This window comes from Rhinopithecus roxellana, chromosome 1 (genome assembly GCF_007565055.1).
Source record: "Rhinopithecus roxellana isolate Shanxi Qingling chromosome 1, ASM756505v1, whole genome shotgun sequence".
Taxonomy (NCBI): domain Eukaryota; kingdom Metazoa; phylum Chordata; class Mammalia; order Primates; family Cercopithecidae; genus Rhinopithecus; species Rhinopithecus roxellana.
The window spans coordinates 130689207-130711703 of NC_044549.1; the positions used below are offsets into that span (position 1 = coordinate 130689207).

Here is a 22497-nt window from a genome sequence, read left to right on the forward strand (position 1 = left end):
TAAGGAAAGCCATAAATCTGGATTTTTTGTGTGTGTAAAATGACTGGATCTTTTAAAATATGGCAGTAAGTCCTTTTTTGAAAAAACTGATGCAGACAAAACCAGTGTATAGCGCTTTGCAGGGAATGACAGGTTAGTGTGCTGAAAGATGCCTCACTATAAAATGACATTTACATGGAGAGTAGTGGGGGTCTGCATGAGGGGAGGACAGGCGTGTGGGGCACAAAACGGGGGTGGGGTTTGGAGTTTGTGTCTTGTGTGTGGCCTCAGGAGTGAGTGACTGAAGTAAGTCAACCCCCCAGAGATGAGGGGCCTCAAGAACAGGGAAGCCAGCATGGGGCTTTCTGGACAAGGACATGGGAAGGGCCTGAGCTGCCAGGGAAAACCATGGAATGCGTGCCAAAATCTTTAGTGGGCAAGCGAGGTGACCGAATGACAGATACAAGGGGGACCAGAAGGTGGGAGATCGGGGAGCACAAACTTCTATGGGAAAGCAGGGTTTACGATGCTACCTCAGAGAGGAGCTTTGCAATCTGCGTGGAATGATTGTGCAAAAGGCTTACCACCAGCCTCGTGCACACAGATGGTCAGCAAATATCAATTCGGGTAATTTATTGATTTTCACAATAAATACTTCCTGGGGGTATACTATGTGCCAGATACTAGGTGCGAGCAAGATCCCAGGGTTCCTTCATTGAGGGAGAAGAGAGGGCAGTGGAGAGGCAGGCGAGTTCACAAGCACTTGCAGGACAGTGGGGTAAGGACGATGGGGCCATACACAGAGGTAGGGAACAGAGAGAGCCTCCTGGAACCCAATGAGCAAACAGGACAAGCATGTGAAAAGGCAGGTGGACTATGGTCCCGACAGGGGGAAAGGTTCTGGAAGCTGGAGGCTGTGAATCAGCAGAGCAATGGAGGAGTTGAAAAAAATGCGGCAGAGCTGGCTCCCAGACGACAGTGGTAGCATGCAGGACCTTCCCTGGAGGGAGGTTTCTCCTGGGACCTAGGAGATTCCACAGGAGGGTTTAAGTAGAAAAACGCCCAGCTTAACCAGCATTTATATCACCCAACGGTGTGCCAAGCACTCTGCAAATGACTATAAAATTATTCGTCACATTTACTTCATGTAATCTTTCTTCTTCTTTTTTTTTTTTTTTGAGACGGAGTCTTGCTCTGTTGCCCAGGCTGGGGTACAGTGGCGTGATCTTGGCTCACTACAACCTCAGCCTCCTGGCTTCAAGCAATTCTCCTACCTCAGCCTCCTGAGTAGCTGGGACTACAGGCATGTGCCATCACACCCAGCTAGTTTTTGTATTTTTAGTAGAGACAGGGTTTCACCCTGTTGGCCAAGCTGGTCTTGAACTCCTGACCTCAGGTGATCCACCTGGCTCAGCCTCCCAAAATACTGGGATTACAGGTGCGAGCCACCGCACCTGACCAAATTTGTGTAATCTTTTTTACCAGCCTTATGAAGTAGGTCCACTATCTGCTAACATCAATTCCACAATCCAAAACTCTCCCAATCTAAAGATTTTCATAACTTATTTGGCAGCAAAATTTGAGCTGAACTGACATCTTTATTGATCTGAACTGACATTCTATATTTGTGAATATGTGTATGTTTCACTGCAGAAACACCATGTTTGATTGCAGGGTACTGCCCCAGATCTCACCAGGAACATTAAAAACATAGGACACAGGCAAAGTGCTGCCTTTTATAAAATGCAGAACTTCTGAATTCTGAAACATACGTGATCCCAAGGGTTTGGAATAAGAGACTGTATAAAACCTGTCAATATTCTCATTTTATAGATGAGGAAGCTGAAGAATAAGTAATTTCCCCAAGGTCATATAGGTAGTAAGTAAGAAAGCCACAATACGAACGCAGGAAGTTCGGCCCTGCAGTCTATGCTGCATTGCATCTAAGCTATTCTCCACTTTAGAAAGATGTCTACAGTTGCTATTAAGACAATAGATGGAGAAAAAGAAATAAAGAAGAAAGCCATGGCAGTCAACCAGACATAGGAATGGAAGGGAATGGAGAGTTAAGAGATGTTTAACGGAAAATCGACTGAGCCTTGTGGTTGTAAGCTGGCTGGGAGAGGTTGGGCATCATACGCAGATAAGTAAAGGACACATGGGGTTCTGGGTTCAGCACTGGGGAGGTCGGATGGCGGGTCACTCAGTGATGCAGGGATGAGAAGAGGGAGGGGAGGGAGAAGAAGATCATGAATTCTGTATTCCATGTCACATGTTTAAATTGGGATGTCAACTAGATAAGTGGCTATACATGGCTGGTGCTTGAGAAAGAGGCCTGGGATCAAGATAAAGAGTTGGGAATTGCTAGATGCAGGTGGTTATTGAGACATGAGCATGGACTGAGTGATGACACAAAAGTCTAAGTTAGAACGTGAAAGAGCCCCAACCCTGAAGGGTAGGGAAGTAGAGAGGAAGAGAATGCCAGAGGCTGGGCATGGTGGCGCACACCTGTAATCCCAGCACTTTGGAAGGCCGAGATGGGAGAATCACCTGAGGTCAGGAGTTCAAGACCAGTCTGACCAACATGGAGAAACCCCGTCTCTACTAAAAAAAAAAAAAAATTAGCTGGGCATGGTGGCCCATGCCTGTAGTCCCAGCTAATCAGGAGGCTGAGACAGGAGAATCGTTTGAACCCAAGAGGTGAAGGTTGCAGTGAGCTGAGATTGCACCACTGCAGTCCAGCCTGTACCACAGAGTGAGACTCCATCAAAAAAAAAAAAAAAAAAAAATAGAAGAAGAAGAGAATGCAAGAGACTGGAAAGAGTGGAAAGAGACTGCTTCAAGAGGAAGGAAAAAGTCCTCAATGCTGGGTGTTCCCTCCCTCCTGCCCGCTCCTCCACGAGACAGGCGAGCCCAGGAACTATGGATGGGAGCTCATTCCAGGGACTGGTAAGAACTGGTCCTAGCATTTCCCAGTGCCACAGAGCCCAGAAACCAGTTCTGCCTGGTGCCCATCAGCAACGTAACCACCTCTGGGCTCCAGTTTCTACATCTAGCAACTGGAATAATAATGTCCATCTCATAGGCTTGTTGTGAGTATTAAATATACAAACAGAGAAGTCAGCATCCTCCCTGGATTTGTGGTGAGAGCTCAAAAGGTTGCTCTAATTATCATTTACTTTATTATGTATGAGGTGGTGAAGAGTGGGTGGTGAGGGCATTTCAGGCAGAAAGAACACCATTAGCAAAGGTGTGGCAAGACGGCGTGTGTTCAGAGAAGAGACCTGTTGGGTGAAGGGTGTGTGGGTGGGATGTGGGGCCTGGGAGCAAGATGGACAATGAGGCTCAACGACCTCCCCCGCTCTGTTCCCTGTGTCACATGTTGTGGGATCTGCACCACCTAATCAGCATTCTCTTTAGAAATGCCTGCCACACTTTTGCTCCTCACCAACCCTTGCCTGCTACTGTGTGGGAACGGTCTCTAATCACCTCCCACTGCTGAGGGAAGCACAGGTCCTCGTCACCACCTGCCTGCACAGAACAAGCTTCCTAATGGATCTTCCTGTGCTGTCTTTCCTCCAGCACAGGCCCCAGGGCCATCTCTGTGGAACGCCAACGTGGGCAGGCTGCCTCCTGCTTACAACACTTCCGTATGGCCCATCGCCTTGTAACAGAGTGCATTTCCACAGCCCTCACAGGCTTTCCTGTCTTTCTCACCCTTTCTTTCCCTCCACAAACTCACACACTGCTCTAGGGTCTAGGCGACAAAGCCACCTGCCTTTACCAAGTGTGCCACAGACTTGTTTCCGGGCCTTTGCACATGCCAACCCAACTAGCTTTCTTCCCCTAGACCTAGTCCACTCCTGTCTCAGTGCCATCTGGCCCCAGGACAAACCTTGATGCCAGAATATTCTACATGGTATTGTACCATTTGCTCCAGAGGTGTCTCAGTGCCCCACTGCTAGGCCATGAGCCCCTTGCCTGGCTCTTAATAGAGGCTCAGTAGCAATGCATGGAGGGACTGAGATTACAGAGAAAGGGCCAGAGCGTGGGAGCCTTAAAGGACATGCTAGGGGCTTAGGTTACGGGAAAACCACCGAAGATGTGGGGGCCACGAACTGGCATCCTGACATGATCATGGATCATGTGGGGAAGGAGGGCGGAGGGGACGTGCCCAGGATGGTGGGACTTCTCCACTTCCAGAGGAAAAAGAGAGGCCGGAGAACAGCAGATGCCTGCTAGATCAGATTGTGATGACTGGAGAGAAGGATTGACCTCCACCACCCTTAATAATGACCGACTGAGAATATCTGCTCCTGTACTACAAGATCAGAGGCAAGCCCTGCAGGTGGTAGCAGTGGGATGGGGGAGTCAATTCAATGGAGGGATTTTTCCAGGGGTCTATCAGAATCCACCCCGGCTCTATAGGTCTTCAAGCCCCCCCCCACTTTGCCTGCCCTCTCTCACTACCGTCATCGGAGGGTGCTCACCTGCCTGCCTTCGCTTTATCCCACACACTCCTTAGCTCATCTCCATATAGCTTTGACCTCACCCCTCCAGTGAGGCAGCTCTTGAAGGTCAACAGCAGCTTCAGGTGTTGTCCTTGTGACCTTTTCTCAGGGTTGACATATCACCTCTCTGTAGTCTTTATCCTTCTTCTCTCCTCTCCCTCTCTCTGAGTCTACTGTTACCTCTCCAATTACCCCTTGCCACTGGTTTCTCATTGTATGCCAACCCCTTCAGAACAGGTAATTTCCTAAATTCTGCCCTTGGCTGGCTTTTCCTCTCTCTGTGCACACATTCTCTGAATATCTTTTATCTTACCACGCTTCAAGTTCTCATTTATTATTCAAATGATTCCCAAATCTATGTATCTAGACGTAAGCTTTCTCTCCAAGCTTGAGATTCACAGATGGTGGACCATAAATGAAATATATTTCTTTTTTTTTTTTTTGAGACCAGGTCTTGCTCTGTTGCCCAGGCTGGAATGCAGTGGAATGATCTCGGCTTACTGCAACCTCTGCCTCCTGTGTTCAAGCAATTCTCCTGCCTCAACCTCTCCGGTAGCTGGGATTACAGGCATGCACCACCATTCCCAGCTAATTTTTGTATTTTTAGTAGAGACGGGATTTCCCCATGTTGGCCAGGCCAGTCTCAAACTCCTGACCTCAGGTGATCCACCCGCCTTGGCCTCCCAAAGTGCTGGGAATATAGATGTGAGTCATTGCACCTGGCCTAAATAAGATATATTCCTAACAAATGAAAGAAAAGATATTGTTTAAAGTTATAACTCAAAAATCATGAAGGGGTCTCTTGATGGACCAGAAACTGTGGAGAATTCCTAAAGATGAAACGCTGATGAAATGATGATAGGATCTGATTGAAGAAAGAAAACTTAGTTTAAAATGTGGATGGGAGAGCACCATGACCAAGGAGGAAGGGCCTGGGAGCTGGAGAGATCTGGGGCAACCCAAAGGGAGAAACCATCAAGAGGAACTGCCACATGTTTGGCCTCCATAAACCAATTCCTGCTCACATATTCACAAATGCCCAGCCAGCCAGAGGCAACTGGGTTCCCACCAGGTAGGGCAATGGCTGTCAGCTTGGGTCAGAGAGACAAAGCAGTGCTCCATGAATACTAGAAACTGGAGCACCCACATCCGCAAGACCAGCCTGTGCCATACCCTGTTCCCAACTGTCCACCCTTCCTTGTCTCCAACCTCACTTCCATCCCACTCTTTCCCAAAGCAAGCAGCACAGACATCAGAGAGTCTAACAGAGTCTCTCAATTAAAACAAAGAGCACATCAACAATCAGCAATTATTTGAGTAAGGCCACACTATGAAAGAAATAGAATGAACCATTTAAAAAAAAATTACAAAGTCCAAGTGTAATCGTAGCAAGACTTAATACAAATCAAATACTCAGAAGAGGCAGGGTGCAGTGGCTCACACCTGTAATCCCAGCACTTTGGGAGGCCGAGGCGGGTGGATCACCTGAGGTCAGGAATTCAAGACCAGCCCGGCCAACATGGAAAAACCCTGTGTCTACTGAAAATAAAAAAATTAACTGGGTGTGGTGGCACACGCCTATAATCCCAGCTACACAGGAGGCTGAGGAAGCAGAATCGCTTGAACCTGGGAGGTGGAGGTTGCAGTGAGCCGAGATTGTGCCACTGCACTCCAGACTGGGTGACAGAGCAAGACTCCAGCTCCAAAAAAAAAAAAAAAAAAAAGACAAATACTTGGAAGAATAAGGGAGGGTCTAATAACCAAGAAACAAAAACAAATTTAGGCAAGCTGTGATTTTTTTAAAAAGTCAATAAGGCATCTCAAATATTTTTTTAATAGAAATAAAAAATTAAGCAGATGAGCTGACAACAAAATAATTACAATTTATAAGGATCACTGAGCTAGGGAGTAGGATAATACATTCAAAGCACTGAAAGAAAAAAACTGCCAACCAAGAATACTATACCTGACAAAACTGTCCTTCAAAAATGAAAGAGAAATAAAGACTACCAGACAAACAAAAGCTGAGTTCATCACTAGACCTGCCTTACAAGAAATGCTAAAGGAAGTTCTTCAAGTTGAAATGAAAGGATGCTAACTAGCAACATGATATTAACAGAAAGTATGAGACTCATTGGTAAAGGTAAATGTATAGACAAATATAGAACACTGTATTACCGAAATGGTGGTAGAGAAATCACTTTTAATTCTCCTATACAAGTTAAAAGACAAGAGCATTGAAAATAACTATAACCGGCCAGGCATTGTGGCTCACGCCTGTAATCCCAACACTTTGAGAGGCCAAGGCAGGCAGATCACTTGAGGTCAGAAGTTCGAAACCAGCCTGGCCAATGTGGTGCGACCCCATCTCTACTAAAAGGATAATAAATTAGCCAGTCATGGTGGCACGTGCCTATAATCCCAGCTACTGGGGAGGCCAAGCTAGGAGAATCGCTTGAACCCCAGAGGCAGAGGTTGCAGTGAGCCGAGATCACACCACTGCACTCCAGCCCAGGCAACAGAACAAGACCCTGTCTAAAAAAAAAAAAAAAAAAGAAAAGGAAGAAAGAAAGGAAAGAAAAAGAAAGAAAGACAGAAAGAGAGAGAGAAAGAAAGAGATAAAGAAAGAAAGAAAAAAAAAGAACTATAACCAAAAATATATTAAAAGATACCGTCTTCATCAATTTACTGTTGCTATAACTGAATACCTGAGACAGGGTAATCTATAAATGAAAGAAGTTTATTTTTTCAAGTTCTAGAGTCAGGGAAGTCCAAGGTCACGGGGCCCCATCTGGTGGAGGCCTTCTTGCTGGTGGGGACACCCTGTATAATCCCAAGACAGTACAGGACATCATATGGTGAGGGGGCTGAGAGCACTAGCTCACATCTCTCTTCCTCTGCTTATAAAGCCACCAGTTCCACTTCTGTGATAATCTATTTACCCATTAATCCATTAATCTAATAATGGATTAATCCATTCTTAAGGGCAGGGCCCTCACGATCCAATCACCACTTAAAGGCGCCACCTCTCAAAAACTGCCACACTGGGGATTAGGTTTCAACATGAGTTTATGATGGCACAAACATTCAAGCCTTGGCATATGCACCCAGTGAAGAGATGTAAATTATGATAATAATATAAAGTGTGATGGAGGTAGAAGTTGAAGTGTAAAGTTTTTGTACGTGATTAAACTTAAATTATCAGCTTAAAATAAACTGTCATAACTATAAAATATTTTACCTAAGCCCCAAAGTAACTACAAAATAAATACCTATAGAAGTTACACAAGGGCCAGGCATAGTGGCTCACCCCTGTAATCCTAGCACTTTGGGAGGCCGAGGCAGGTGGATCACCTGAGGTCAGGAGTTCGAGACCAGCCTGGCCAACATGGTGAAACACCACCTCTACTAAAAACACAAAAATTAACTGGGCATGGTGGCGCATGCCTGTAATCTTAGCTACTTAGGAGGCTGAGGCAGAAGAATCACTTGAACCCAGAGGGTGGAGGTTGCAGTGAGCCGAGATTGTCCCACTTCACTCCAGCCTGGGTGTCACAGCGAGACTCCATCTTCAAAAAAAAATAAAAAAACAAGAAGTTACACACACACACACGCACACACTTACAAAAGGAATCAAAGCATAGCAATACAAAAAATAAAACACAAGGGAAGACAGCAAGGAAGAAAAGACAGACAAAAAAAACCCACAAGGCTATCAGAAAACAACTAACAAAATGGCAATAGTAAATGCTTTTCTATCAATAATTACTGTAACTGTAAATGTCAGCATGTATCACTATACCCTCTTAGGACTGCTTTTGTTGCATCTCATACATTTCACAACTCAACTGACTGGGAAGAAAATGACAAACTAAGCCCAAAGTTAGCAGAAAGAAAGAAATACCAAAGATTAGAGCACAGATAAATAAGATTGAAAAAAGAAAAACAATACAAAAAAAATTGGCCAGGCACGGTGGCTCACACCTGTAATCCCAGCTCTTGAGGAGGCCAAGGTGGGCAGATCACCTATGGTCAGAAGTTCAAGACCAGCCTGACCAACATGGCGAAACCCCATCTCTACTAAAAATATACAAAATTAGCCAGGCATGGTGGCGCATGCCTGTAATCCCAGCTACTTGGGAGGCTGAGGCAGGAGAACCCGGGAGGCAGAGGTTACAGCGAGCCAAGATCACATCATTGCACCCCAGCCTGGGTGAAAGAGCGAGACTCCATCTCAATAAAGAAAAGAAAAAAATGAACAAAACTAAGAATTAGGTTTTTGAAAAGATAAAGAAAATTGACAAATCTTTGGCTAGACTAACTCAGGAAAAAAGGTAAAACACTTAAATGAAATCAGAAAAGAAAGAGGAAACTATAAAATTCCTAGAAGAAAACACTGAGGAAAATCTTTGTGACATTGATCTTCACAGTGATTTCACAGATATGGCACCAAAAGCACAGGCAACAAAAGCAAATATAAAAAGTGGGACCACATCAAACTAAAAAGCTTCTGCATGGCAAAGGAAAGAATCAAGAATGAAAGGCAATCTATGAAATGAGAGGAAATATGTTCAAACCATATGACTGGTGAGGGGTTAATCTCTAAAAAATATAAGGAGCCAGGCACGGTGGCTCATGCCTGTAATCCCAACACTTTGGGAGGCCGAGGCAGGAGGATCACCTGAGGTCAGGAGTTCCAGACCCCCGGCCAACATGGTGAAACCTCGTCTCTACCAAAAATATAACATTTGCCGGGTGTGGTGGTGCCTACCTGTAATCCCAGCTACCAGGGAGTCTGAGGCAGGAGACTCATTAGAACCCAGGAGGCAGAGGTTGTAGTGAGCTGAGATTCCAGCCTGGGTGACAAGAGCGAAACTCTGTCTCAAAAATAAAATATAATAAAATTAAAAACATAAGGAACTTCTACAACTTAATAGTTTAGAACAAACTAATAACCTGATTTTAAAATGGGCTAATGATTTGAATAGACATTTCTCCAAACAAGACATACAAATGGCCAACAAGTATATGAAAAAATGTTCAATCCCTATTTGAGCACCAATTATCACAAATCATCTGGGAAATGCAAATCAAAACAGCAATAAGCTATCACCTCACACCCATCAGGATGGCTATTACCAAAAACAGAAAAGATAAGTGTTAACAAGGTTGTAGAAAAATCGGAACTCTTGCACACAGTTGATGGGAATGAAAAATGGTGCAGGTGCCACTATGAAAAACAGTATGGAGGTTTCCCAAAATGTTAGAACTAGAACCAGCATATAATCCAGCATCCTACTTCTGGATATTTCCAGAATAATTGAGATCAGGATCTTAAAGAGATATTAGCACTCCTACGTTCACTGCAGCACTATTCACAATAGGCAAGATGTAGAAACAACCTTAATGTCTATTGACAGATGAATATGTAAGGAGAATGTGGTATATACATATAGTGAAATACTATTCAGCCTTTAAAAAGAAGGACATTCTGGCAGGGCGCGATGGCTCACTCCTGTAATCCCAACACTTTGGGAGGCCGAGGCAGGTGGATCATGAGGTCAGGAGTTCGAGACCAGCCTGGCCAATATGGTGAAACCCCATCTCTACTAAAAATACAAAAATTGGCTGGGCATGGTGGCGCATGCCTGTAGTCCCAGCTAGTCAGGAGTCTGAGGCAGAAGAATCACTTGAACCTGGAGGCAGAGGTTGCAGTGAGCAGAGATCATGCCACTGCACTCCAGCCTGGGTGACAGAGTAAGACTCCATCTCAAAAAAAAAAAAAAAAAAAAAAAAAAAAAGAAGGACATTCTGCAATATGGGACAACATGGATAAAGCTTGAGGATGTTAGGCTAAGTGAAAAAAAAAAAACTGTCACAGGACAAACATTGCATGATTCCACTTATATGAGGTATCTAAAATGGTGAAATTCATGGAGTCGAAGAGTGGAATGGCAGTTACCAGGGACTGGGGGAGTTACTAACCAGTAGGCATCAGGGTTCAGTCAAACAAGATGAATAAGCTCTAGAGATCTGCTGTGCAACATTGGATCTCTAGTCAACAATTAGGTACTGCACACTTAGAAATTAGTTAAGGGGAGAGATCTAATGTGAAGTCTTCTACGACAAAATTTTTTTTTAAGGAGGTTAGAAAAAAATATATTTTTTTAAATAAATGGAGGTGGAGGTTAGGCGGGCAGCATGGTGGCTCACGCCTGTAATCCCAACACTTTGGGAGACTTAGGCCGGTGGATCACCTGAGGTCGGGAGTTCAAGACCAGCCTGACCAACATGGAGAAACCCTGTGTCTACTAAATATACAAAATTAGTCAGGCGTGGTGGCCCATGCCTGTCATCCCAGCTACTCAGGAGGCTGAGGCAAGAGAATCACTTGAACCTGGGAGGTGGAGGTTGCGGTGAGCTGAGATTGTGCATTGCACTCCAGCCTGGGCAACAAGAGTGAAACTCCATCTAAAAAAAGAAGAAGAAGAAGAAGAAGAAGAAGTTAGACTTAACCTTATATAAAAATTAAGTCAAGATGGATTAAAAACTTAAACGTAAAACCTAAAACCATAAAAACCATAGAAGAAAACCTAGGCAATACCATTCAGGACATAGGCATGGGCAAAGACTTCATGACTAAAACACCAAAAGCAATTGCAACAAAAGCCAAAATTGAAAATGGGATCTAATTCAACTAAAGAGCTTCTGCACAGCAAAAGAAACTATCACCAGAGTGAACAGGAAACCTACAGAATGGGAGAAAACTTTTGCAATCTATCCATCGGACAAAGGTCTAATATCCAGAATCTACAAGGAACTTAAATAAATGTACAAGAAAAAAACAAACAACTCCATCAAAAAGTGGGTTAAGGAGGCCAGGCACAGTGGTTTATGCCTGTAATCCCAACACTATGGGAGGCTGAGGCAGGCGGATCACCTGATGTCAGGAGTTCGAGACCAGCCTGGCCAACATGGTGAAACCCCGTCTCTACTAAAAATATGAAAATTAGCCAGGCATGGTGGTGGGCACGTGTAATCCCAGCTACTCGGGAGGCTGAGGCAGGAGAATCACTTGAACTGGGGAAGTAGAGGTTTCAGTGAGCCGAGATCACGCCATCGCACTCCAGCCTGGATGACAAGAGCAAAAACTCCATCTCAGAAAAAAAAAAAAAAAAAGAAAAGTGGGTGAAGGATATGAACAGACACTTCTCAAAAGAAGACATTCATGTGGCCAACAAACATATGAAAAAAAGCTCATCATTGCCAGGCGTGGTGGCTCACACCTGTAATCCCAGCACTTTGGGAGGCTGAGGCAAGCGGATCACAAGTTCAGGAGATCGAGACCATCCTGGATAACATGGTGAAACCCCATCTCTACTAAACAAAAATCAGCTGTAGTCCCAGCTACTCGGGAGGCTGAGGCAGGAGGATGGCGTGAACCCGGGAGGCGGAGCTTGTAGTGAGCAGAGATTATACCACTGCACTCCACCCTGGGCGACAGAGACTCTGTCTCAAAAAAAAAAAAAAAAAAAGAGAAAAGCTCATCATCACTGGTCATTAGAGAAATGCAAATCAAAACCACAATGAGATACCTTCTCATGCCAGTTAGAATGGCGATCATTAAAAAGTCTGGAAACAAAAGATGCTGGGGAGGATGTGAAGTAATAGGAATGCTTTTACACTGTCAGTGGGAGTTTAAATTAGTTCAACCACTGTGGAAGACAGTGTGGAAATTCCTCAAGGATCTAGAACCAGAAATACCATTTGACCCAGCAATCCCATTATTGGGTATATACCCAAAGGATTATAAATCATTCTACTATAAAGACACATGAACACATATGTTTATTGCAGCACTGTTTACAATAGCAAAGACTTGGAACCAACCCAAATGCCCAACAATGATAGACTGGATAAACAAAATGTGGCACATCTACATCATGGAATACTATGCAGCCATAAAAAAGAATGAGCTCACGTCCTTTGCAGGGACCTGGATGAAGCTGGAAACCATCATCTTCAGCAAACTAACACAGGAACAGAAAACCAAACACCACATGTCCTCACTCGTAAGTGGGGGTTGAACAATAAGAACACATGGACAGAAGGAGGGGAACATCACACACTGGGGCCTGTTGTGGGGGTGGGGGTAAAGAAAAGGGAGAGTAGTAGGACAAATATCTAATGCATGTGAGGCTTAAAACCTAGATGATGGGTTGATAGGTGCAGCAAACCACGATGGCACATGTAACAAAACTGCGTGTTCAGCGCATGTATCCCAGAACTTACAGTAAAATTAAAAAAAAAAAAAAAGACCATACCATTTTGCATACTCTTGAGCAGTATATGAGAGTTCCTGTTACCATCTCTTTGTATTGTTCATTTTTAAGATATTACCTCAGACATTCTAATAAGCATATAGCAAAAATATATGTGTGTGTGTGTGTATATGATAGACCATTTCTTTCTTTCTTCTTTTTTTTTTTTTTTTTTTGAGATGGAGTCTCACCCTGTCACCCAGGCTGGAGTGCAGTGGTGCAATCTCAGCTCTCTACAACCTCCGCCTCCCAGGTTCAAGTGAGTCTCCTGCCTCAGCCTCCTCAGTAGCTGGGATTAAGGCATGTGCCACAACGCCTGGCTAATTTTTGTATTTTTAGTAGATATGGGGTTTCACCATATCAGTCAGGGTGGTCTCGAACTCCTGATCTTGTGATCCGCCCACCTCAGCCTCCCAAAGTGCTGGGATTACAGGTGTGAGCCACTGCGCCCGGGCCACTTCATTTCTTCCTAACATCGTCACATAGATGGACAAAAGAGGGCATAAAGTCTTAACAAAAATGGTTTTGTAAACACAAACACTGACCAGTGACTATTTTAACAATATGACAAAAGCAGTATTATAAAAGAAAAAAAAAAGGAGGCTAGAAGAAAAGAATTACTGAGCTGGAAAATTAAGCTGAGAGACCCTTCTGGAATGCAGCATGAGAAGAAAAATATAAATTAATATATTTAAGGGATATGAAAAATACATTCTGAAGTTCCAACATCCCTCTAATGGATGTTCTAGAAGAAGAAAACAGAACAGAGAGAATTTTTTTAATGTTAAAGTTACAAAATAGAACAGTAAATAATATAATACTATGTTACCACCAATCAATGCTGACAATTTATTGTTTTACTAAATGTGCTTCAATTAATTTTTTTTTTTTTTCTTGAGACGGAGTCTCACTCTGTCACCTAGGCTACAGTGCAGTAGCATGATCTTGGCTCACTGCAACCTCCACCTCCCGGGATCAAGCGATTCTTGTGCCTCAGCCTCCCAAGTAGCTGGGATTACAGGTGCGCACCACCACGCCTGGCTAATTTGTGTGTTTTTAGTAGACAGTTTCACCATGTTGACCAGGCTGGCCTCGAACTCCCCAGGTGATCCTCCTGCCTCGGCCTCCCAAAGTGCTGGGATTACAGGCATGAGCCACTGTGCCCAGCTCAATTAATTTTTTAAAAGAAATAAAACAGTATGGACAAGGCTAATGGTCTTACTGACCCTAATCTCCTCCCTTTCCCTTAGGGCAGCAACCACCATCATAAATTTGTATATACTTTTCCAATACAATACACAATACAAGAATGTATATAATATATATGATGGCTTTGTATGTGGCTTTAAGTAATAACACTGTATGTAGGGTTCTACAACTAGCTATTTTCACTCAGCACTATAAGTTTTGGCTTTCTCCACATTTATAAAGAGTCAGTTAATTTCTGCACACTGCTATAGAACATTTCACTGTGTAACTATACTACATTTTTATATAGTGCTTTATTTATAGATGGACTTATGCAGTAGTTCCAAATTTTTACCATCATGAAACAATGAAACAATATAATAATAGTACATATCACCTTCTGCACATGGGTGAAGGTTTCTCCAAGTGTATACCTAGAAGAATTATAAGATGATAGGATATGCACATTTCCTATTTTACTAAAGTCTGCCAAATTACTCTTCTATTTATACTCCCATGAGCAGTATACAGCTCTTCCTACTTTCCCTTATCCTCACCAATACTTATTATTTTCAGACTTTTTAGCTTTTCCAATCTGGTAGGTGAGAAATTATACCTCACTATAATTTTAATTTACATGACCCTGATTTCTGCTAAGGCTGATTACCCTTCATGGTCTATCAGACATTTGGGACACTTTTTCTGTAAACTTCCTCTTTAAATCTTTTTTCTATTGAGTCTTTTCTCATACACAGTTTTTAACTTTTATATAGTCAAATTTATCAACCTGACAAGTGATATATATGTTACACCATTTCTTTCCCTTCTTCTTTTTTTTTTTTTTTTTTTTGTTTGAGATGGAGTCTCACTCTGTCGCCCAGGCTGGAGTGCAGTGGCCCCATCTCGGCTCACTGCAAGCTCTGCCTCCTGGGTTCACACCACTCTTCTGCCTCAGTCTCCGGAGTAGCTGAGACTACAGGCACCCGTCGCCACATCCAGCTAATTTTTTGTATTATTAGTAGAGACCGGATTTCACCGTGTTAGCCAGGATGACTCCTGACCTCGTGATCCACCCATCTCGGCCTCCCAAAATGCTTGATACGGGTAGCCACCATGCTGGCCCAATCGATATATTTTTTTATTTTTTTTTTTGTTTTTGAGACGAGTCTCGCTCTGTCGCCAGGCTGGAGTGCAGTGCCGGATCTCAGCTCACTGCAAGCGTCAGCCCCCGGGTTACCCATTCTCCTCCCTCAGCCACGATTAGCTGGGACTACAGGCGCCCCCACCTCGCCCGCTAGTTTTGTATTTTTAGTAGAGACGTGGTTCACCGTGTTAGCCATGATGGCTCGATCTCCTGAACTCGTGACCGCCGTCTCGGCCTCCCAAAGTGCTGGGATTACAGGCTTGAGGAGCCACCACGCCCGGCCTTATTTTTTAAATTATAGATGAATAGGCCAGGCATGCTGGCTCAAGGCTGTAATCCCAACACTTTGGGAAAACAAGAAAGGAGAATCCCTTGAGGCCAGAAGTTCAAGACAAGCCCGGGCAACACAGCAAGACCTCATCTCTACAAAAAAATAAATAAATAAATAGCTGGGTGTGGTGGCTTGTGCCTGTAGTCCCAGCCACTTGGGAGGCTGAGGTGGGAGGATTCCTTGAGCTTGGGAGGTTGAGGCTGCAGTTAGCCATGATGGCACCACTGCACTGGTGCCTGGGCAACAGAGCAAGATCCAGTCTCAAGAAACAAAAAAAATAAATGAATATTTCTCAAACCCAAAGAAAAATGCGAGTCCTTAGAATTGAGAAGGTGCACCTGGCGTTAAGCAGGATGAATACAATCAATACTTTTGAGACACAGTGTAGTGAAATTTCAGAATATGATTGAGAGGTTTTTGTGTTGGAGGCACAGGTTGTGCTTGCTTTTCGCAGTGAAGCCCAGAAGAGAGACAGTGAGCTCTCTGAGTACTGGGGAAATCTAGCAAGGGAACCAGGAAGGTCTTGAGCATTCACAGGCCTTGAGCTGTTGATCATGGCAACTCTACAACTCACCAGGCTCCTTGAGACATTCCTGGAAACAGAATTCTGGAGACTCATTATTCTGAGCATGGACGGAAAAACTTTGTTGTTACTGCTGTTTTGTTTCGTTTAACACAATAACTAGCAATGGAGAGGTCGCAAAGCATTTTTTACATATTTGGATGAATCATTAGAAACTATTTTTGTAGTGTAAAAAATGGTTGAGTGCTAGGGATTTCCTAGAGTTCAACCTAATAGACAATTTCATTACATACTCTTAACCCTGTGAGATACACATTATTACTATCAACTGTTTTACAGGTGACCAGCCAGTAGGGCAGAGAGCTGAAGTCTGTCCATGGGGCCATATGACTTTTAAGAGGCAGGAGCCAGCCTGCCTGGTTCCATCTTCCGGCCTGATTCTTGGGTAACACTGCCCCTGTCTGGAACAGAGAAAAAAAACACATCATGTTCTCTCTCAGGATAGTATCCATCAAGGAGGTTATCTCACTTCTTTGTTTTTGTTTTTGAGATGGAATTTTGCTCTGTTGCCCAGGCTAGAGCGCAATGGTGCGATCTTGGCTCACTGCAACCTCTGTCTCCAGGGTTCAAGTGATTCTCCTGCCTCAGCCTCCCGAGTAGCTGGGATTACAGGCACCCACCGCCATGGCTAATTTTTGTATTTTTAGTAGAGACGGGGTTTCACCATGTTGGCCAGGCTGGTCTTGAGCTCCTGACCTCAGGTGATCTGCCCACCTCAGCCTCCCAAAGTGCTGGAATTACAGGTGTGAGCCACCACACCCGGCCCATCTGACTTCTAGGGAAATTGGGCTCAAGATAATCAGTGGTAAGAAGTGGCATTTGCTAAGAGAACTTGACCTTGATATTCAGATAAACATCCTTCAAGGAATAACCTATGAGCTAGAGAAAGAGCAGTCTGTGAACCAAAGACCATCAGGTGAGTGGAGCAGTGAGACAAAGAGCTATCGCTGTGCCTGTCCCAGCTGCCAAGCTGCTGAGCCTTAAGTAACCAGTGTGCTATTTCCTTGCATCATAATTGTTCAGAATGGGACACCCTCCCCAGCCTGGATGCCAATTTCAGCAGGCCTGAGATTTTTCTGCTCATGCTTAGAATAGTCTGTGGTTGCTTTTAGTTGCAAACGCAGTCTCAAGTCAGAAATTGGAATGTTAATGTGAGGTATTCATCAAAACTCTGAGCTTATTTTTACCTTACATTCTTCTCTCTTCCCCCAGCTTAGGCCTGGCCAGCTGGGAACCTCCAGTGGAGACAATGGAGAGGGCTTGGTCTTCTCTCTCTTTCCACTTGACCTCCCCGAGCCAGTTACCATAGAGTTGGCTTCAGACTGTCTTGGCCGGCAGATGTTAAATTTTGCCTCTGTTTTTACACCCCCTCCACTCAAGTTACCAGCTGAGTGCTGGCTCCAGTCTCTTTCTCCCAAAGTCCTCTCTAATCTATGGATGTGTCTCAAGTCCAATTTCATTTCGGGTGGTCATCTGAAACCCCATCATCAGCCCCTAGGCATTCAGTTCCAACCTTTTCCCACTAGGATCCCTCTACATAGACTCAAGACATGAAGTCCTTGCAGGCTTTCTCTGCCGTGGGACCTACCTCTGTTAAGAAGAAACTCTCCTGCCTCTCTAACCCAGAAAAAACTCTGGGGGTGCAGGCTGGTCCCGGTGAGGTGGCAGCAGCCCCACCAGAGCAGCTGGTGAGCACTCCTGTCACCCTTCAGCTTTCCCAGGTGAAACTAGACCCTAGGCCACCCCCGTCCCCAGTTATAGGGGTCTCATGTTAGGCTCTTTTTATTTTTTCTTTTTCTTTTTTGAGATGGATTCTCGCTCTGTCATCCAGGCTAGAGTGCAATGGCGCAATCTCAGTTCACTACAACCTCCGCCTCCTGGGTTCAAGCAATTCTCCTGCCTCGGTCTCCTGAGTAGCTGGGATTACAGGTGTGTGCCACCATGCCCAGCTGATTTTTGTATTTTTAGTACAGACGGGGTATCACCATGTTGGCTAGGCTGGTCTCAAACTCCTGACCTCATGATCCACCCAGCTTGGCCTCCCAAAGTGCTGGGATTACAGACATGAGCCACCGCGCCCGGCCTCATGCTAGACTCTTAAAGAAGCTGCCCCACAGACACTCACCTTTACCAAGTGTGAGATAAGGGAGCAGGAGCTCACCTGTCCCCAGGATGGGACTTGCAGCACAGCTTTCTTCAAGGACATCCGCCATACAACATCCTCCCATCACCTCTCTGTCTACATTTTCAGAGTCTCAAAGTGGGAATGGGGTTTCAAACTCTTAGATCAGATTTTTTGGCATTTCCACAGAAAATCTTCCATAAGGTAACTCAGGCTCTCAATTTGGATCTTCACATCTATGGTGCATATTGGTGTCTAGTGGAAATTTCAGTTTTAAGGCCTTATTCTATTTATATGCATTGACCTTTTCATCTTCATAAGGTCAGACAACATTTTCCATTTTTAACATGAGAATAATTCATCTCTGAGGGCCCAGAGAGGTAAGGCCAAGATCACCCAACTGGCCAGTGACGAAGCTGGGATGCCAACCAGGTCTATCTGGCATCCTCTGGGAGGTGCACGCTCAAGCCCAAGAATCTGAGGACCCATAGAGAAGCGTGTCTCTCATTTGAGGGCCCAGGCCCTGGGTGGCAACGTGAGGCTCCGTGCTGCTTAGAGCTGATCTGTATCAGCTCCTGTGGCTTGTCGTTGCCCACTTCCCCACAGGACACATTCTGGGACCTAGTTTCAGAGAGGCGGCTGGGAAGACGAGATCGATAATTCTACCCTTCTGGCAAGAGCCCCATCTGGATGTGACTTTCAGCTCGAAAGAGTGCGCCAGGACGGCTGACTCACCTGGTCTAGCATCCAAGCCAAACACTGGGAGCAAAGGGCTCAGTTCAGCCAAGACTGTGACTGCAGAAGAACGGGGATCCTGCACTGGGATCCCAGCCATGCCCTTACCTTGGTGTTTTCTCAGTCTGTGTGGGCCTCCTTTTCTCCGTAACTTCTGCGAGCTGTGGTAGCAAGGCATGCCAGGGCTTCCACAGGTGGCCCAGCGCCACACAGGAAGGTGTTGAGAGGTGCGAGATGGAGCAAATGACTCAGCTGGTCCCTGCAAGAGGGGGAGGATGTGGCACTGGCCAGCTCCCAAGATGGGCTGGGTTTGGTCTCCAGGGAGGTCCAGTCTGGTGGGCATTTCCAACATAAGCAGTTGGGCAAGAAGCCAGGGTCCATCCACAATGGAGTGTCCACCAAACATCCTGATGCACAGCAAAACACTAAATGAAATAGAAACATATTTACAATACATTATTAAGTGAAGGGCCTGGACAGCAGGAGCCCATCTTCGTCAAAGCAGTGATCTTGCTTCTGGAGAACAGGCCTGAAAGGTAAAGGCACAGGCTGGGTGCTTGGCTCCATCAATTCCTGTGGGTTCTTCAAAGGGTCAAAGAGGGTCCCAAGGCTGACCCACAGGTGTGGGGTCAGGACAAAGTCCAGCCCCTTCCCCTTCTTGGAGTCATAGCCACTCACCTCCATCTCTCCTATATCCTCTCTCAGGGACCTGCAGGCTGGTCTTCTATACACTCTAACACACCATGCCAGGTCTCTTTCTAGAACTTTCTTTAAGAATCCATATACAAGTGTATATGCATAACAGTGAGAGGTCAGTCCTTCCTTCTTTCTGATGGTGAGGATAAGTCAAAATAAACAAACCTAGAAGCTGGGGTTGGGGTGGGAGTGGGGCCTCCTGGCATCACTGAGGGGAGCATTTAACAGATGGGTGCCCAGCCTGGACAACATGGTGAAACCTCATCTCTACTAAAAAGACAAAAATTAGCCAGGCATGGTGGTGCACACCTGTAATCCCAGCTACTCGGGAGGCTGAGGCAGGAGAATCACTTGAACCCAGGAGGTGGAGTTTGCAGTGAACTCAGATCGCGCCACTGCACTCCAACCTGGGTAACAGAGCGAGACTCCATCTGAAAAAAAAAAACAAAAAGCAGAGGAAGAGAAGTAGAGATTCCCCGTTCCAACAGCCTCCTTCCCACCCCCACTGGAGTTTTGGATTTGGGGGTTTGATGGCTCTGGCATTTCTAGGCCCTAGAGGGGTTCAGAAGGAGGGGTCTTGGGGACCCAGAGAGTACTTCAACAACTCAATCCCACTTTAAGACAGTTCCCTTTGGGCCGGGCATGGTGGCTCATGCCTGTAATCCCAGCACTTTGGGAGGCCGAGGCGGGCGGATCAACTAAGTTTGGGAGTTTGAGACCAGCCTCGCCAACATGGTGATACCCTGTCTGTACTAAAAATACAAAAATCAGCCGGGCATGGTGGCACACACCTGTAATCCCAGCTACTCAGGAGACCGAGGCAGGGGAATTGCTTGAACCCAGGAGGCAGAGGTTGCAGTGAACTGAGATTGTGCCACTGCATTCCAGCCTGGATGACAGAGTGGGACAGTTTCAAAAAAAAAAAACAAGAAAAAAGAAAGAGAGTCCATAAACATACAAAAATTAGTCAAGCGTGGTGGCAGGTGCCTGTAATCCCAGCTACTCAGGAGGCCGAGGCCTGAGAATCCCTTGAACCTGGGAGGCAGAGGTTACAGTGAGCCAAGATTGAACCACTGCACTCCAACCTGGGCAACAGAGTGAGACTCTGACTCAAAATAAACAAACACATAAATAAATAAATAAATAAATATATAAGCCAAATGTACGTTAAGTACTTAGAAAAGCTCTCAGCACATAGTAGGGGCTCTGTAAGTGTTTGCTAGTGACAGTATTAGCAGGTCTAATCAGTATTGCTAGTATTTGTACATTCTTCCATTTCCTCCAAAACCTTATTCATCCATTATTTCTCCTTTCTCTCACATTTTTTTTTTTTTTTTTTAGAGATAGGGGTCTCACTGTGTTGCCCAGGTTGGTGCTGAACTCCTGGCTTCAAGCAGTTCTCCTGGCTTGGCCTCCCAAAGTGCTGGGATTACAGGCATGAGCCACCATAACTGGCCTCTCCCACAGTTAAATCTATCTTCAGGTTCATTCTCTTAGTTTATTGAGTCAACTATCTCCTATCCCCCACATCCACCCCATGATCTCATTAGCCAACCTCTCTCCACCCCTCAAGGCCAGGCATCTGAAAAAAAGCGGATTTCAATATTCAGTCTTGTGCATTTACTCACATTTAGCTCACCACCACTGATGACACAGCACAACATGTCTCTCCTCCAACTTCTCCAATGAAACTCTTCCAGCAAAGGCCACAGGTGACTGCTGTTTACCAAATTCAAAGGACACTTTTCAGTTTTTATATTTCTTGACCTTTTTTCCTTATCTGACCCCACCTGAACTCACTCTCTCCGGAAGCTTCCTTTCCTTGCCTCTCCTGTTCCTCTCCTACTTCTTTGGACTCTCATCTCAGCCTCCTTACCTGAGTTATTTCCCTCTGCCCAGTCCTTACATGTTGATGCTCCCCACGACTCTGTCAGCAGCCTCCTCCTATCCTCATCCTCCCTGCTCTCCCTGGAGAAGCTTATGGGTTACCATGCTACTAATCACCTTTCTCTTATAACAATAGAGTCGCCATTTCTAGCCCCAGCCTCTCTCCCAAGCGCTAGACCCACATATCCTAGTACAAGCTGGATGTTTACACCGGGAGTTCTCACAGCCCTGTCTAAAATTAGACTGCACTTATCCTCCTAAACCTGCACGTCCTTCTGGGTTCCCTACCTAGGTGGTGATGCCATCAATGCCATTCTTCTACTGGGAGGCTCACAAAACATCCTAGACTTCTCCCTCTAATCATGCCTGAAGTCCGAGCTAATTTTCCTATCCTTGCTCAAACCCATCTGCTTCTTTCCATACAAGTCCATGTCAGATGCAGGCAGTCAAAGCATTGTCTCAAAGTTCATATTCATCCTCCTCCTCTCCTTCCTTCTTTTGCATTTCTCTCTTTCTCCATTCACTCACTCAGTCAGGCAGACAGTTAACAAACACAGGTTGAACATCTATACCATGCTAGGCCCTAGAAATATGAAGAGCAGGCCGGGCGCGGTGGCTCAAGCCTGTAATCCCAGCACTTTGGGAGGCCCAGACGGGCGGATCACGAGGTCAGGAGATCGAGACCATCCTGGCTAACACGGTGAAACCCCGTCTCTACTAAATGCAAAAAACTAGCCGGGCGAGATGGCGGGCGCCTGTAGTCCCAGCTACTCCGGAGGCTGAGGCAGGAGAATGGCGTAAACCCGGGAGGCGGAGCTTGCAGTGAACTGAGATCCGGCCACTGCACTCCAGCCCGGGCGACAGAGCAAGACTCCGTCTCAAAAAAAAAAAAAAAAAAAAAAAAAAAAAAAAAAAAAGAATGCTTCTGGGCTGGGCGTGGTGGCTCATGCCTGTAATCCCAGCACTTTTGGAGGCCAAGGCAGGCGGATCACCTGAGGTC

The 22497-nt window shown here is 45.3% G+C and overlaps 1 long non-coding RNA gene across 1 annotated transcript in view; it reads right to left on the bottom strand.

The window, feature by feature from the left end:
* Positions 1-597: 597 nt before the first annotated feature.
* Positions 598-22497, bottom strand: part of LOC115897648 — a 43503-nt gene continuing 21603 nt past the window's right edge. The window contains exons 2-3 of the long non-coding RNA XR_004057407.1: positions 18915-19339; positions 598-1003 (exon numbers count right to left, since the gene is read on the bottom strand). This is a non-coding gene — a long non-coding RNA (uncharacterized LOC115897648). The remainder of the gene's footprint in view (positions 1004-18914; positions 19340-22497) is intronic.